Source organism: Papio anubis, chromosome 4 (assembly GCF_008728515.1).
Source record: "Papio anubis isolate 15944 chromosome 4, Panubis1.0, whole genome shotgun sequence".
Classification (NCBI taxonomy): domain Eukaryota; kingdom Metazoa; phylum Chordata; class Mammalia; order Primates; family Cercopithecidae; genus Papio; species Papio anubis.
The window spans coordinates 20,177,488-20,194,429 of NC_044979.1; the positions used below are offsets into that span (position 1 = coordinate 20,177,488).

Consider the following 16,942-nt stretch of genomic DNA (forward strand, 5'->3'; position numbering starts at 1 on the left):
TTTTGAGACAGGGTCTTGCTCTGTCACTCAGGCTGGAGTGCTGTGGTATGATCAAGGCTCACTGCAGCCCTGGGTCCTCCTGGGTCCAAGCCATCCTCCCACATTAGCCTCTCAAGTAGTTGGGATCACGGGCTTGTGCCACCATGCCTGGCTCGTTTATTTTTTTTGTTGTTTATTTATTTTTTTGAGACAAGGTCTCCCTATGTTGCCCACACTAGTCTCAAACTCCTGGGCTCAAGTGATCCTCCCACAGTACTGGGATTACAGGTGTGAGCTACCTACCGTGCCCGGCCCAGAAAGATTCTTAAAACAAGAGTACTTACCACAGAGATTCATACAATTCAAAAATTCAAATTCGAAAACTAAAGGACCCTATAAAAAAGGCAAATAGAATGGAAGAAGATAGCGAGAATATAAAATAACTCCTATTAAAATTAAAATAGCCAGACATGGTGGCACATACTTGTCATCCCAGATATTTGGGAGGCTGAGGCAGAAGGACTGCTTGAGCCCAGGAGCCTGAGACCAGCCTGGACAACACAGCAAGATCAAGTCTCATAAAAAAATAGTAATAACTTGGGAGGCCAAGGCAGGTGGATCACCTGAGGTCGGGAGTTTGAGACTAGCCTGACCAACATGGAGAAACCCCGTCCGTCTCTACTAAAAATACAAAATTAGCCGGGCGTGGAGGCTAAGGCAGGAGAATCGCTTGAACCTGGGAGTCAGAGGTTGCAGTGAGCCGAGATCGCGCCATTGCACTCCAGCCTGGGCAACAAGAGCGAAACTCTGTCTTAAAAATAACATTTTTAAAAATGAAAAAAAAAAAGTTTAAATAACCCAACAAAAAGAAAAAATAGGAGAGACTCAAACAAGTGCTTCACAATAGCTGAAATCCAAATGATGGATATGAAAAGTGCTCAACCTAAGTGGTACTCAGGAAAAGCTTCTCAAATCCCAATAAGTTAACAGGAAACACCCACAAGATTGCCAAAAAATAAAAAGACTGATAATACAAAATGTTAGTGAACATCTACATCTCAGCCAACAGGAACACACATGAACTGCTTGCTGGTGGGTATATGAGAGTCGGTAAAAGTTAACTTGAGCGTTCATCTTCTCTATGATCAGGAATTCTGCTTTACGGTGTATTAAAAACAAAACAAAACAAAACACCAAAACCTCAGGACTCACATATATAAACAGCAGGAAATACAAGAATGTTAATAGCTTCATTGCTTTAAAAAGAGCAAAAGCAAGCAACATTTCCAATACACAGCAACAGAATGGAAAAATTAATTGTGGCATATTTGTGCAAAGTATTACATAGCATTAAAAGTGAATAAACTATAGCTATATGCAACAACATGGATGACGCCTTCAATGTTAAATGAAGATAGGAAGAAATAAAATACACCAGCACCATTCCTTTCACACAAAGTCCCAAAACAGACAAAGCTAGGTTACAGCATTTACTATAAAGTAAATGAAGGAATTGTTAACATAAAAGTGGGGCAGGCCAAGTGCAGTGCCTCACGCCTGTAATCCCAACACTTTGGGAGACTGAGGTGGTAGAATTGCTTGAAATCAGGAGTTCAAGACCAGCCTGGGTAACACGATGAGACCTAATCACTACAAAAAAAAAATTTAAGAACTTATTCATGGCCCAGGCATGATGGCTCACTCCTGTAATCCCAGCACTTTGGGAGGCCAAAGCAGGTGGATCACCTGAGGTCAGGAGTTCAAGACCTGCCTGGCCAACATGGCAAAACCCTGTCTCTACTAAAAATACAAAAATTAGCCGGACGTGTTGATGTGTGCCTGTAATCCCAGCTACTTAGGGGACTGAGGTTGGAGAATCACTCAAAGTCGGGGGGTGGAAGTTGCAGTGAGCTGAGATTGCACCATTGCACTCCAGCCTGGGCAACAAGAGCAAAACTCTGTCTCAAAAACAATAAATAAAATAAAATTAAATTAAATTAAAATAAAATAAAAAATGCCAGGCGTGGTGGCACGCCTGTAATCCCAGCACTTTGTGAGGCCAAGGCAGGCAGATCACCTGAGATCGGGAGTTCGAGACCAGCCTGACCAACATGGAGAAACCCCGTCTCTACTAAAAAATACAAAATTAGCCAGGCACGGTGACACATGACTTTTATCCCAACTATTTGGGAGGCTGAGGCAGGAGAATCGCTTGAACCCGGGAGGTGGAGATTGCAGTGAGCCGAGATCGCGACATTGCACTTCAGCCTGGGCAACAAGAGCAAAACTCCATCTCATTCAGGCATGGTTGCACACACCCATAGTCCTAGCTACTCAGGAGGCTACAGCTGGAGGATCATTTGAACCCAGGAGATAAAGGCTGCAGGGAGCCATGATTGCACCATTACACTCTGGCCTAGGCAACAAAGCAAGACCCTGTCAAAAAGAAGAAAAAGTTGGACAACCGGTTACCTTCTAAGGGAAAGGGAAGGAGTGATAAAAATATAGCAGACAAGGAACTTTTGGGGTTACTGACAATGTGTGTTTCTTGATCTAAGTGGTGGTTACATAATTATTCACTTAATGTGTTAATTGTACATGTATTTCCCTCACACTTTTTGAAAAGCTTAAGCATCCTAAGTTTTCAGTTCATGGTGGGGAGACCTCTTCAACAAAAATGAGAAGGCACCCTAAGAGGTAGGAAGGACAATTAGGAAGCAGCTGAAATGGTCTTAGGAAATAAAGACAGCTTGAACTAAGGAAGAAAAAAAGAAGGCAACAGATTTCTGTGATGTAGAAAGGAGAATTGATAGAATTTGTTAAGGGAAGGTTCGAGTTTTTAAAAAGTCAAGGATGGAGCCTTAACTTTTAGTCTTTTTAATCCCTATTAAAATAATGAATTGGGAGGCCACTATGCTGAGATGGCCACAGCACTCAGGTTCCTACTTAAGCAAAAAGAAACCAAACTCAAGGTGAACTTAAGCTTAACTAATCAGAAACCAACTAACCTCCAGTGACTTTATGAATCAGAAACTGCCAACTAGTGTCTAACTAGGTACTTTCTACTGTCTTATCAAAGTTTCCCTCTCCTACCCCTTCTATGGAGCACTGAGCCACTTGCTCAACTGATACTGCTCATTCATGAATCCCTGAGTTCTAAAATAAACAAAAACTAGCCGAGTGTGGTGGCGTGCACCTGTAGTCCCAGCTGCTCAAGAGGCTGAGGTAGGAGGATCACTTCAGCCCAGGGGATAAAGTCTGAAGTAAGCTGTGTTTGCACTACTGCACTCTAGCCTGGGCCACAGAGTAAGATGGTGCCTCAAAATAAATAAATAAATAAATAAATAAAAAGGGTTTTTACTATGCTGCTCAGGCTGTCTTGAACTCCTAGCCTCAAGCGATCCTCCTGCCTCGGCCTCCCGGCGTGCTGGGATTACAGGCATGAACCACCATGCCCAGACCAAAATAACTTACCCTGACCTATAATATTAATCAATATACTTTTCAGTTTCCTTTAATTATGCTAGTACATAAACCAATTTCTTTTTAAATTACAACATTCCAAGATTTATAAACCACAAGAATTACCTGTCCCGCCTTACAGTGGAAAATGTAGATAAGCCCCCATCCAAAAATCTTTCCCTCCTTATCCTCCTGACATTTATTTCTCTTAGTATTCCAACAAATTTATAATTTTAGTTGGAAATCTGATAAATGAAACAAACATGTATTTAGATATTATGAACATTTAATAACATTCACAACTGAGCTGCAGAGCATAGTACAATATTTCCTTTCTCAAGCAATTTCATTTTCGAATTATCAATTGCCTGCATTTTAAAAATCTGTTTAGTTTTTAAGTATTTATCACTAAATCAGCAGCAAACTTTCCAACAAAACTGCAAACCCTTTTCAGTATGTTCAAATATATCAGCTAATCAAAGAGTTTTACATTTGTGCCCTGAAATGTATCCTTCTCCGAAATATGAAGTCCTTTTTCCAGCTCCAAACCTTTTCAAGCTTGCTGCAAGATGCCATCCTGGAGCTTTCCTTCATCATTATCCTGGGAATTCCTATGCCTAATGATATCACCACAAGTATCTGTTTGCTTTACGTCACATGAAATCTGAATAGTTTCAAAATACCAACAAAACCACTAAAAACACAACATTGAATGCAATATAAGATTTTTTTTGTCCTTACAATATAGCATACTAGGAATGCACAATCAATATTGTGATTTTAAAATCAGTTTCAAAAGTCCTTTACTATGTAGGTAAAACTATCTGGTTGATACAGAACAATGTTCATTTGTCTTGTTTGCTGGGGAAGCCGGGAGAGTTACTTACATTTGTTTAGTTACATGAAACATTTACATAGTTCCAAAGTCAATACTGTGAACCAGTTACATTTACAGAGGTCTAATTTTCTTCTCTAATTCCTTCCCAATTTTTTTGGCCCCACTAGCAGTCATTTTTAGTTATTTATTCTTCTGTTGTTTGTTTGTTTTTTTGAGATGGAGTCTGTTTGTCTTCCAGGCTGGAGTGCAGTGGCCTGATCTCTGCTCACTGCAACCACTGCCTCCTGGATTCAAGGAATTCTGCTCACTGCAACCTCTGCCTCTTGGATTCAAGGGATTCTGCTCACTGCAACCTCTATCTCCAGGGTTCAAGCAATTCTCCTGCCTCAGCCTCTCAAAGTGTAGGATTACAGGTGTGAGCCACTATGCCTGGCCTCCATTGTTTATTTGTAAATATAAGCACATATTTTCTCTTTCTCTTATTGTCATGGAGATACTGTTGCTTTAGATCCTTTTAGTGGATAGAGCTAAGAAACACACACACACACACAGAGACACAAAGGGTAGCACATAATATGCATTCTTCTGCACCTTGATTTCTACTTAATACATCATGGAATTCACTCCACAGCAGTACACATATCTTTTTCATTCCTTTTTTATATCTGCGCAGTGATATACCATACTTTATTCCACCAGTCATTTATTGGTGGTCATATCAATCTTTCATTATTATCAACAGTGCTACAAACAAATAACCCTGTGCACGCCTCACTTTATTCTTTTGCATTTGAATCTCTGAGATACATTCCTAGAAGTGGAAATTGCCAGGTCAATGAGGAAATGCATTTGCATTTTACTAGGTATTGCCAAATTCCCTTCCAGTTTTAGCATTCTGCATTCCCACCGGCAATATAATGGATTATCTTCCTTTCCTCAGTTTCACCCAAAAAGTATAATGCCAAAGTATAATGCTGTACCTATTTGGGGGGAATTTTTTGTTTTTTGAGGCGGAGTCTTGCTCTGTCGCCCAGGCTGGAGTGCAGTGGCGCAATCTCATCTCACTGCAACCTCCGCCTCCCAGGTCCAAGCGATTCTCCTGCCTCAGCCTCCTGAGAAGCTGGGATTACAGGCAAGCATCACCACGCCCCGGCTAATTTTTGTATTTTTAGTAGAGACAGGGTTTCACTATGTTGATCAGGCTGGTCTCGAACTCCTGACCTCATGATCCACCCGCCTTGGCCTCCCAAACTGCTGGGATTACAGGCGTGAGCCACTGCGCCTGGCCTGGGAGAAATTTTTAAGAGTTTTCTTTGTACCTTAATAATCATCTTTCATGAGCATCCCATCTGCATTAACAAAAATGTATATTCTCTTATATGCAATAGATGACCCTAAGATCTACCTTTCAGTTGTGTTATTTAGGTCCTCAATAGCCTTACTGAAGTTTTTGTCCAGTTGATCTATCTTGAACTGAGATGGATTTTAGGTCTTCTATTATTAATATGTTCTTAAGTCTTAATGACTCTCCTGAAGCTTTTTTTTTTTTTTAAATGAAAGTTGTCACGAATATCCATGTACCCAATAACGCATCTTCATTACAGACTGCACCTTGTAGCATTATAATGTGTCCTACCTCTTTAATGATTTCTGGCCTGAATTTTACCTTGTGTAAAATAACTATAATAACCCCTTTTATTATATTTATCTGGCCTATCTTTGCCCAACTTCTTAATCTTTGAGTTTTTCGATTTTGCAGATGTATCTTTTATATAAAACACAGAGTTGGGCTAGGTGCAGTGGCTCATACCTATAATTCCAACACTTTGGGATGCTGAGGCGGGTGGATCACTTGAGGCTAGGTATTCGAGACCAGCCTGGCCAACATGGCAAAACGTCATCTCTACCAAGAATACCAAAATTAGCTGGGTATGGTGCATCTCTCCTGTAGCACCAGCTGCTTGGGAGGCTGAGGCAGGAGAATCGCCTGCACCCTGGAGGTTGCAGTGAGATCACACCAGTGCACTCTAGCCAGGGCAAGAGAGTAAGACTCAGTCTCAAAACAGCAACAAAAGAAAACAAAACCACAGAGTTGGATTTTGCTATGTTAACCTAAAAATATTTTTTCTCTTAATAGGTCAGTTAAGCCCATTTACTATATCACTTTATGGTCTCAAGTCTGTCACAGTGAGAATACATAATTTCACTGTATTTGTTTCTTTTGCTCTCCTTTCTGCACCCTTCCCACCACCTCCCTCGCCCTGCCAATACTTCTTTTGTTATCTAGAAAGGTTTGGGCTTTTGTCCTAATGGTTATCTTTATATAATATCCTTAAGTCCTCTCTTTGTTAGATACTGTCTTTTGATTCCCTAGTATGAGCAACATAGAAAATTAGCTCCCTTCTTCCCCTTCACCATTCCTACACCACAACACACAGCATCTATATAAAGTAATAATATCCCTTGATGCCCTGGTTAAGTTTTATAAGGCAATCAATCAATGAGCCTATTAAACCATTTCTTGGCTGTCTGAAACTTAATTCTCTAACAGCTTCCTCAGGAAGTATTCACATAAATAATTAACCCTTATACTTTTTTTTTTTTTTTTTTTTTTCCTGAGACGGAGTCTCGCTCTGTCGCCCAGGCTGGAGTGCAGTGGCCGGATCTCAGCTCACTGCAAGCTCCGCCTCCCGGGTTTACGCCATTCTCCTGCCTCAGCCTCCTGAGTAGCTGGGACTACAGGCATCAGCCACCTCGCCCGGCTAGTTTTTTTTTTTTTTGTATTTTTTAGTAGAGACGGGGTTTCACCGGGTTAGCCAGGATGGTCTCGATCTCCTGACCTCGTGATCCGCCCGTCTCGGCCTCCCAAAGTGCTGGGATTACAGGCTTGAGCCACCGCACCTGGCCCTTATACTCTTGAATAACTGTATTATATCTACATTGTTGGGGCATATAACAAATACATACTACTTTGTCACCCCTTTTTTCTGTCATTAAATTTAGTTCTACAGTTAGACACAAGGATTCCCTGCAGAACATCTTCCCTATTGTTTTCCTGACATCAGATCTCTTGGCTTTAATACAGACTCAACAGCATGACATTAGTGTAAAGATAAACAAAAAGACCAATGAAACAGAAGAGAGTCCAGAAATAAATACAGACATGCGTGGACAACTGATTTTCGACAAAGACAATGCAGTGGAGAAAGGACAGTCCTCTCAACAACAATGCTAGAAAAACTGCATATCCATATATAAAATGAACTTAGATTCATATCTCATACCACATACCAACATTAACTCAAAATGGATCATAGATCTAAATGTAAACCTCAAAACTATGGGACTTCCAAGAAGAAAACAGGATAAAATACCTGTGTTAGACAAAGATTTCTTAAATATGGCACAAAAGAATAATCCATAAAAGATAAACTAGATTTCACCAAAATAAGGAATTGGGGCTCCTTGGAGAGCCGGCATAGGAAAAGTATAAGATAAATCTAGAAATTCTTTTTTGTCAGGAAATAAGAAAGTGCTCAACTGGGTGCTGTGGCTCATGCCTGTAATCCTAGCACTTTGAGAGGCCAAGGCAGGAGGATCGCTTGAGCTCAGAAGTTCGAGAACAGACTGAACAATGTAGGGAGACCCTGTCTCTACAATAAAAATAAAAATTCGCCAGATATGGTGGTAGATTCCTGTGGTGCCAGCTACTTGGGAGGCTGAGGTGGGAGGATAGCTCAGGCCTGGAAGGTTAAGGCTGTAGTGAGCCATGATTGTCAACTTTAAGAGGTTTCTATTGTCCAAATTAGGGCAATTTGATTGTCAAAAGAAATAAAGGAATGGATATAACATACTGACTAAAATATTTCATAGCCCATGATAGATAAATGGAAAAGAAAACGGTTATCCACACTGTAGACTATCAACTAGTAAGCATAGAGTGACAGAAAAACCATTTCGTACTATCATAGTAATAGCTGATAAAGGCAAGAATCAGCAATCTAAGTCTTCTCGGAACAGAATATTCACACAGACTCCAAATTATCTCCTAAAAGGTTATTTGTTAATTACAAAAGGAGAGGGGGAGATATCTTTAGAGTGGAGAAATCTGGCAGTCACCACCTTAAACAAGTGATCAAGGCCAACACTAACAACAGGACAGAATGACAATCATGTGTTTCTCAATGTAAGGCACTGAAAAAGACAAATCACTGTTGCCCCAAAATGATGCATCAGTCTGCATACAGTAAGTAGAGAGAAACCACACATTAATTTCAAATGGAGTTTAACATAAGGAATTATTATTATCATGTTTTTGAGACAGAGTCTTGCTCTGTTGCCCAGGCTGGAGTACAGTGGCATGATCTAGGCTAACTGCAGCCTCCGACTCCTGGGTTCAAGCAATTCTCTTGCCTCAGCCTCCCAAGTAGCTGGGACTACAGGCACATGCCACCATGCCTAGTTAATTTTTGTAATTCTAGTAGAGATGGGGTTTCACCACGTTGGCCAGGCTGGTCTCAAACTCCTGACCTCAGGTGACCCGCCTGCCTCAGTCTCCCAAAGTGTTGGGATTATAGGCGTGAGCCAATGCACCCAGACAACATAAAGAATTATTAACCATCGTAAGGGACTGAATGGGAGAGGCTGAGGCAGGAGGACTGCTTGAGTCCAGGAGTTCAACCTAACAAAATGAGACCCTGTTTCTACTAAAAAAAAATAAAAAATTTAAGAGCTTGTGTCAGAATGTAAACCAACCAAGATCATTTAGTTCAGCTGACATTTAGTTCAGCTGGAGGAAGGAAGCAGTACACTGGTTAACATTCTGTGGCAAGCTCCTTATCTTGTTTCAGACCCTAATAGGTTGTGGATCATGCCTTGAGTAGCACTGCCCTAAAACACCCTGATTCAAAGAGGCACTAGATAGCACTATAAGAAGACAGACAGGTATCGCTGTTAATTCACGGTCTCTAGCAGCAAACAAGCCTCAACGCAACCTGCACTAACACTACATTTTATTGGTCAACTTCAAAACTCCCTTCTCAACCTTATTCCACTCCTGTTACCCTCTCACTCTCAGCAGATGACCTCACTTTCTATTTAAGGGAGAAATCAGTGGGGGGCTCAGAATACAGAAATTCCATCCATTTTGAGGACACACACACCTGTACTTAACACCTATTCCTACCTTCTCTCCTGTTCACAAGACAAAGTGTGTCTCCTATCCAGAGTCACCCATCTCTACCCATGCCTTACATCAATGCCTTTCTACTTTCTCAGAAGCCTCACCAAATTTTTTTTTTTTTTTAGTATATTCAATAGTTCTCGTGGATCCTTTCCATGTCCATTTAAATGTGTTTAAGCCTTTCCAATTTATACAAAAAAAAAGAAAGAAATCTTCCTCAACTTCTTATTTTTTTTCTCCCCTTAAGTATTACCTTATCCCTTTCCTCCCCACTTCAGAGTTGTCTAAACTTTCCAACCATGTCTCTTCATCTCCCTTTCATTGTTCAACCTATCTGGCTTCCAATATCTATCTCTCCACCTATATGCTTTTCCATGGCTGTTTTTTTTTTTCTTTTTTTAAGTCTTCTCTTACTTGACCTTGCAGGAGGAGCATGACCCTGTAAAACACTGCTGCCTTTGGTAAGAGATACCAGGGAGACTCTTCACCCATAATCAAAACAAAATAAAGATCTGGTAGTCAGGATTCCTAATTCCTATAGAAGACATTTTTCTTTTAAATGTACTATACCAGGCCGGGCGTGCTGGTTCATGCCTGTAATCCCAGCACTTTGAGAGGCTGAGGCAGGAGGATCACCTGAGGGGAGGAGTTTGAGACCAGCATGGCCAACATGGCGAAACCCCATCTCTACTAAAAATACAAAAATTATCTAAGTGTGGTGGCGCACACCTGTAATCCCAGCTGTTGGGGAGGCTGAGGCATGAGAATCACTTGAACCCAGGAGGCAGAGGTTGCAGTGAGCCAAGACTGCACCACTGCACTCCAGGCTGGACAACAGAGTGAGACTCTGTCTCAAAAAATATAAATAAAGTAAAAATAAATAAATGTATTACACTATGAGATGAGAACCTAGAGATTATTTATATTAGAAAAAAATCAGAAGTTTTTGAGAAGTAAGGTGGTTTCATAACGTCAAAGAGGATATGGCATTTGAAAAGGTTTTGAAAGACCACACAAAAAGCAAAAATATTGAGGCAATTCAGATAAGTTATGTTTATGTTATTTTAGACACACATATTTGAACATGTATTGTACATATACTATAGTGCTAGTACATCCTATACATAATAAATCATATAAGCATAAAACATATGAGGAATGAAATCAAGATGAAATAAATATTTTTAAATGTTTTGCTGATCAAGATAGCTTCACACTATTGTCAACTAATGCTTTCAGATGCAGTATACACTTAATGCATGGTCCATCATTTGTAATGGAGGATGTCAGTCAATTTCAAAGAGTAATCATTAATTTTGAACTTTTAGGCCCACTTCTTGTTAGATCTGGTTAGATAATCAGTTGTTAACCTCACAATAAAACTGATAAGAGCCTATAAAGTGCTAGCTCTGCCACTTTAATGCTATTGTACCTGCAAAGCAATACTATCTTTATCATAACTAAAAATAAGACTTCAAAGATTCAAATAATTTAAAGCTGGTGAAAAATTAAAGTTCCATCAGCTCCACACACTGATAAAATGAAACACAAAATGAGACAATAACAGCTACAGCTTTCTATAGGACAGGGATCTCCCTTGCCAGCTAACCCCCTTGTCAGCTAATTGTATATTCAGGTCCCAAGAATGACAGGTGTACATCCATCTATACAACACTGGTGAAGTTACAGACTTAAATGGAATTGTCTCTGTTGTTAACTGAAACAGGGGATCACTTTTCATGGTTATTGTACACGTGCCCTATATCCTACAACTTAGGGACTTACCAAACTGCTGAAATTAAGGGGCTTTTGTGAGCAGCCTCCATTTGGGACTTCCCTAGGAAATGAGATTAAGGGTTTTATGCCAGAGGCCTGGTAATGGCCTACCATAATCTTCTATTTTTTGACAGACATTTAGTTAAAAACAGATATTAAAACCCATAAACCTACTTATACAAGTACATATAAAATTATGTTACAAAGGCTGAGTGCGACGGCTCATGTCTGTAATCTCAGCACTTTGGGAGGCTGAGGTGGGCAGATCACGAGATCAAGAGATTGAGACCATCCAGACCAAAATATGGAAACCCCATCTCTACTAAAAACATAAAAACTAGCTGGGCGTGGTGGCACGCGCCTATGCTCCCTGATACTTGGGAGGCTGAGGCAGGAGAATCGCTTGAACCCAGGAGGCAGAGGTTGCAGTGAGCCAAGATCATGCCACTGCACTCCAGCCTGGCAACAGAGCGAGACTCCATCTCAAAAAAGAAAAAAAAATTATAACTTGTAGGAGAGAAAAAGAAACAACAGTCTGCAGTATCAAAATCCCATTACCTCTAGGGCAGCTGTGTACAGTTAGATAGCTTATACAGTACAAAGGACTGCCTGACTTGAGGGGAAATGGGGACTTACAGGCAAATGGGGGTCCACATTCCACTTCCTAAGGCACACATCCTTTGATCCTATATATGTCAAGAGGACTCTTTTTTTCTAACTCACACAAATACCATTTGGGCTTGAGGCAGCCTCAATCCCTTTTCTCAGGATACTCTATTCAGTATATGTGAAATGTAGCCACTTGACATGCTTATTTATGTGACTGTGACAAACTATATATCAAGTACTTCAAAGCTCAATTTCTGAAAAGAAGTTCTAATATCTTCCCTCACCTGAATGGATATTGTATTGCATAATGTGGTGTGCCACACTACATTATAGAATAAAATATAATGGCATTCAGTCATGCCATTTTGGAGAATACTGGTCTAAGTGTACATTCAAAATGCGGGAGTAAAATTAAGAAAGGGTGTGGCAGCTCACACCTGTAATCCCAGCACTTTGGGAGGCTAAGGAGGGTGGATCACCTGAGGTCAGCAGTTCAAGGCCAATAGGGTAAAACCCTGTTTCTACTAAAAATGCAAAAAAATTAACAAGGTATAGTGGCGTGTGCTTGTAATCCCAGCTACTTGGGAGGCTGAGGCAGGAGAATGATTGGGCTGAGGAGGTGAAGGTTGCAGTGGTCACTGCACGAGACGCTGTCTCAAAAAAAAAAAAAAAAATTGAGAAAGGGGTCGTCACATTGCAGAAAGAAATTTGAGAAACTTGTGTATCTAGGTGACAGTTTAACTTCTAGAAGAAAAATTAAAAAGAGAAATCTAGAGACCTAAAAATGAAAGTTTACAAATTACCCACATTTGGTTATATTTAAAAAGGTACAATGAAATTAAAAAGCATTCTTCTGACATCAACTTTCCACCAGGATAGAGTAACTAGTACTGAGACAAGCTTTCCTGTCATTAATTACTGTATATTACCAGGACAAATACCTGAGGCAACTTTTCAGACAATGGACAAAAGGCAATGCAGTACTGTGATCCATGAGGAAAGAGAAGCTCGGGTGAGTAAGTCCCCTAAATCTTGATTCTCTAACTGAGGACTATCTTGGTGGTTCATGGAGCTACAGCCAACGAAGAACATAGCAAAGGAGCCAGAGAAATTCGGGGATTGTGAACCAGATGGAATATACAGGGCAAAGCACTTGGGAGAAGGGAGCTGAACAGAGAAAGGGTGCCAGTAGTCTATGTAAGGGTTTTGCCAAGTCCTTGGCTGAAGGCTACTACGCATGTGCAGAGCCAAGTCCATGGGAAGTTTACCAGAGAGCAGCTGCTAAGGGATTGAGAGAGAAGCAAAGATACTGGAGGCCAAGCAGGAACAAAGAGAAAACAAATAAAAAGATGTCAGTCTTAAACCTTGCCATACCAACAATTACATAAAATATAAATGGATTAAGCAAAAGCAAAAATTAAAAGCTGGGATAAAAAAGTAAGACAACTATATGCTATCTATAAGAGGCAGTTTAAAAAGCTAGAAGTAAAAGCATGGGAAAAATATACCATTCAAACAAACAGATTTTTAAAAATGGCATTAATATCAGACAAAGTAGACCATAACACAGCATTATAGGAAACAAAGAACATTTCACCTTAAAAAAGGGCAGGCAATTCATCAAAGCTTCAAAATACCTGTAGCAAAACCAAGTGAGGTATATCTCAAGAATGCAAGACTGATTTAACATCTAAAAATTAATGCAATTCATACATTAACAAAAAAAGGAGATAAACTGCATGACCATTTCAATAGACACAGGAAAAGTACATGGCAAAATTCATCACCCATTGATAATAAAAATTCTCAGCATATTAAAAATAGAAGAGAACTTCTTCATTTTGATAATGGGCATCTATAGAAAACAGCTAACATATTAATGGTGAACAATTGAGTGTTTTCCTCCTAAGATGAGGAATAAGGCAAGGAAATCCTCCCTCATTTAATACTGAAATTCAACTTCTAGTCAATATTGTATTGGAGTCCTTGCTGGTGCAATAAGAAGACATAAATTATTAAGAATAGAAAGAAAGAAGTAAAGCTATCTCCCTGTAGACCACATAGAAAATCCTAAGGAGTCCTCAAAACAAAGAAAAAACTATATTTAACAATCGAATTTAGCAAGATAATGGGATGCAATCAATAATCGTATTTCAATATACTACCAACAGTTTGAAATGAAAATTTTAAAAATATATACAGTATCATTTAACATTATAAAATATTTAATATTTATACTATGTAAACAAAAACTGTACAAGAATGCTACAATGAAAACCATAAAACAGTGCTCAGAATTTAAGAGATAAAACATATTCACAGATTGGAAGAATCAATATTGTTAAGAACATTTTGGCCGGGTGCGGTGGCTCACGCCTGTCAATACCAGCATTTTGGGAGGCCAAGGCGGATGGGATCACGAGGTCAAGAGATTGAGACCATCCTGGCCAACATGGTGAAACCCTGTCTCCACTAAAAAACACAAAAATTAGCTGGGCGTAGTGGCGCGCGCCTGTAGTCCCAACTACTCAGGAGGCTGAGGCAGGAGAATCACTTGAACATGGGAGGCAAAGATTGCAGTGAGCAGAGATCACGCCACTGCACTCCAGCCTAGTAACACAGCAAGACTCCGTCTCAAAAAAAAAAAAAAACCAACAACAAAACAAAACACATTTCCCCCTTACCCAAATTGATATCTAGATTCAATGTTATTCCAATCAAAACCATGACAGACTTTTGTGTAGAAACTGAAAGATTCTAAAATGTATAAAGAAATGCAAATGACTTCAAAAAATCAAAACAATTTTGAAAAAGAACAAACTGTCAAATTTCAAAATTGGGTGAGAAGAGTACTATAATCAAAAAACATTATGTATTAGCTGAATGGACAAATCAATAAAGAATAGACCACACACAGATGGTTGATTTTTGTATAAAAATGCCAAAATAATATAATGAAAAAGCACTCTCTTTAATAGTGTTTTAACATACAGTTAAAAAAAAAAATGAACCTCAACCTCACACAAAAAATAACTCACAAAATGGATTACAGGTTTGTATTTTAAAGCTAAAACTATAAAAATGCTGGGTTAAAAAAATGGAGAAAATCTTAGTAAACTTGGGGTAGGCAAAAAATTGTTAGATAGGACACAAAAGTCACCAACCATAAAATAAATTGATAAAGCAGACTTAATCAAAATTTAAACCTTTAGTTCTTCAAAAGACACCAAGAAAATGAACATGCAAGCCAGAGTCAATAGCTGCAATACATGTATCTGACAAAGGACCAGGATACAGAATATATATAAAGAACTTTACTTTTCGATAAAAAGGCAAACTCCCAGCCAGGCGTAGTGGCTCACGCCTATAATCCCGGCACTTTGGGAGACGAGAAGAATGGATCACTTGAGCTCAGGAGTTGAGAGACCAGCCTGAGCAACATGGTGGACGTTGCAGTGGGCTGAGATGGCGCCACTGCACTCCAGTCTGGGCAACACAGCGAGATGCTGTCTCAAAAAAAAAACAAAAAAAAAGGCAAACAACCTAATTTTTTGAAATTTGCAAAAGACAAGCCAAAATCTCACCAAAAAAGAATGACTACTAAGCACAAGAAAAGATGCTCATCATTATTCATCAGAAAAATGAAAACCAAAACCATGAGATAGCTTTTCTCACCTACTACAATGGTTAAAATTTAAAAGAATAACAGGCTGGGCACAGTGGCTCACACCTGTAATCCCAGCACTTTGGGAGGCCAAGGCGGGTGGATCACCTGAGGTCAAGAGTTCAAGACCAGCCTGGCCAACATGGTAAAACCCTGTCTCTACTAAAAATACAAAAAAAATTAGCCAGGTGTAGTGGCAGGTGCCTGTAATCCCAGCTACTTGGGAGGCTGAGGCAGGAGAATTGCCTGAACCTGGGAGGCAGAGGTTACAGTGAGCCGAGATTGCACCACTGCACTCCAGCCTGGATGACAGAGTATGAGACTCCATCTAAAAAAAAAAAAAAAAATTTTTTTTTAAGACTGACAATACCCAAATTGGGGAGAGTGAACAAACTCTGGAGGGAACTGCTGGAGGGACTATAAAGTAATACAAGCAGTGTAAACATACATTTATCATAAAAAGAAACTCCAATTCTAAGTTATTTACTCAGGGAAATGACAAATACCTTTAAGTTTTAATCATAATAGCCCCAAATTTAAAAAATACTGATTTCTACCAACAGGTGAATAAACCATGTATAGGACTGACAGGTAACACAGATCATTCTTAAATATTAATCCTTTGGAATTAAAGCTTGCACTCATGAGATGATTTATACTTTTTGCCAAGAAATCAGTCCCAGAATAGTTACATATCTTGTATACTGCCAGTTAGTAAAGAAATCTTGGAAAAGGGATTTAGTCTTATATTTTACCCTCTCTAGACAAATAATGTGATACCTTTCAAAAGTTATGTTCTCAGTATTTGTTAAAAATAGCTCTTCAATATTGTCTTTTAGGTATGGAGGGAAAAACTGCTCTCAAACTCTCAGTTCGCTACTCGTTAGCCGAACAGTATGTTAACACTAAATAGTACACAATGTCATAACATTTCTCTAAGATCAGTTTGTTTTCTTAATGTACATAAAAGAAAATCCATTTTCTCAAGTTTTGCCTCTTTCCTAGATATAACTGCATACTAACAAAATGACAGTTAAGACTGAAGGAGTCATCCAATTTTAGCTTGTGGTCATTCACCCTCATTCCTTCCAACATGTAGCCTGAGAAAAAAAGACAGTTAAACCAAAGTTTTAAAACAAATGTTCTCAATGGGAGCTTGGTGGCCAGTGTAATTGTATCTAAGCATTTATAAATTATACTTTTCTGTTGTTATTTGCTTCATTTTATTTCTCCTTTAAAACAGTTCAAACATTATGTTTACTTTTGTAAGAAAAATGTGTTAGGAAGGATTTTTTTCCCCATGAAATTCATTTAGGATGACAAAGAGAGCATGAAAAAGTATTTTATAGAAAGGGAAACTAGATCTGAAACAGTTTTAGAATACTGCTTGTGTTAAAGAAACAATTCTAGAGTATAACTGTATTATACTCTA

General features: G+C 39.2%; 1 protein-coding gene across 2 annotated transcripts in view; it reads right to left on the minus strand.

Annotated features, from left to right (window-relative positions):
* TRIM24 (tripartite motif containing 24) overlaps positions 1 to 16,942 on the minus strand; it is a 123,390-nt gene that overhangs the window by 102,440 nt on the left and 4,008 nt on the right. The gene's annotated exons all lie outside the window — the stretch shown is intronic.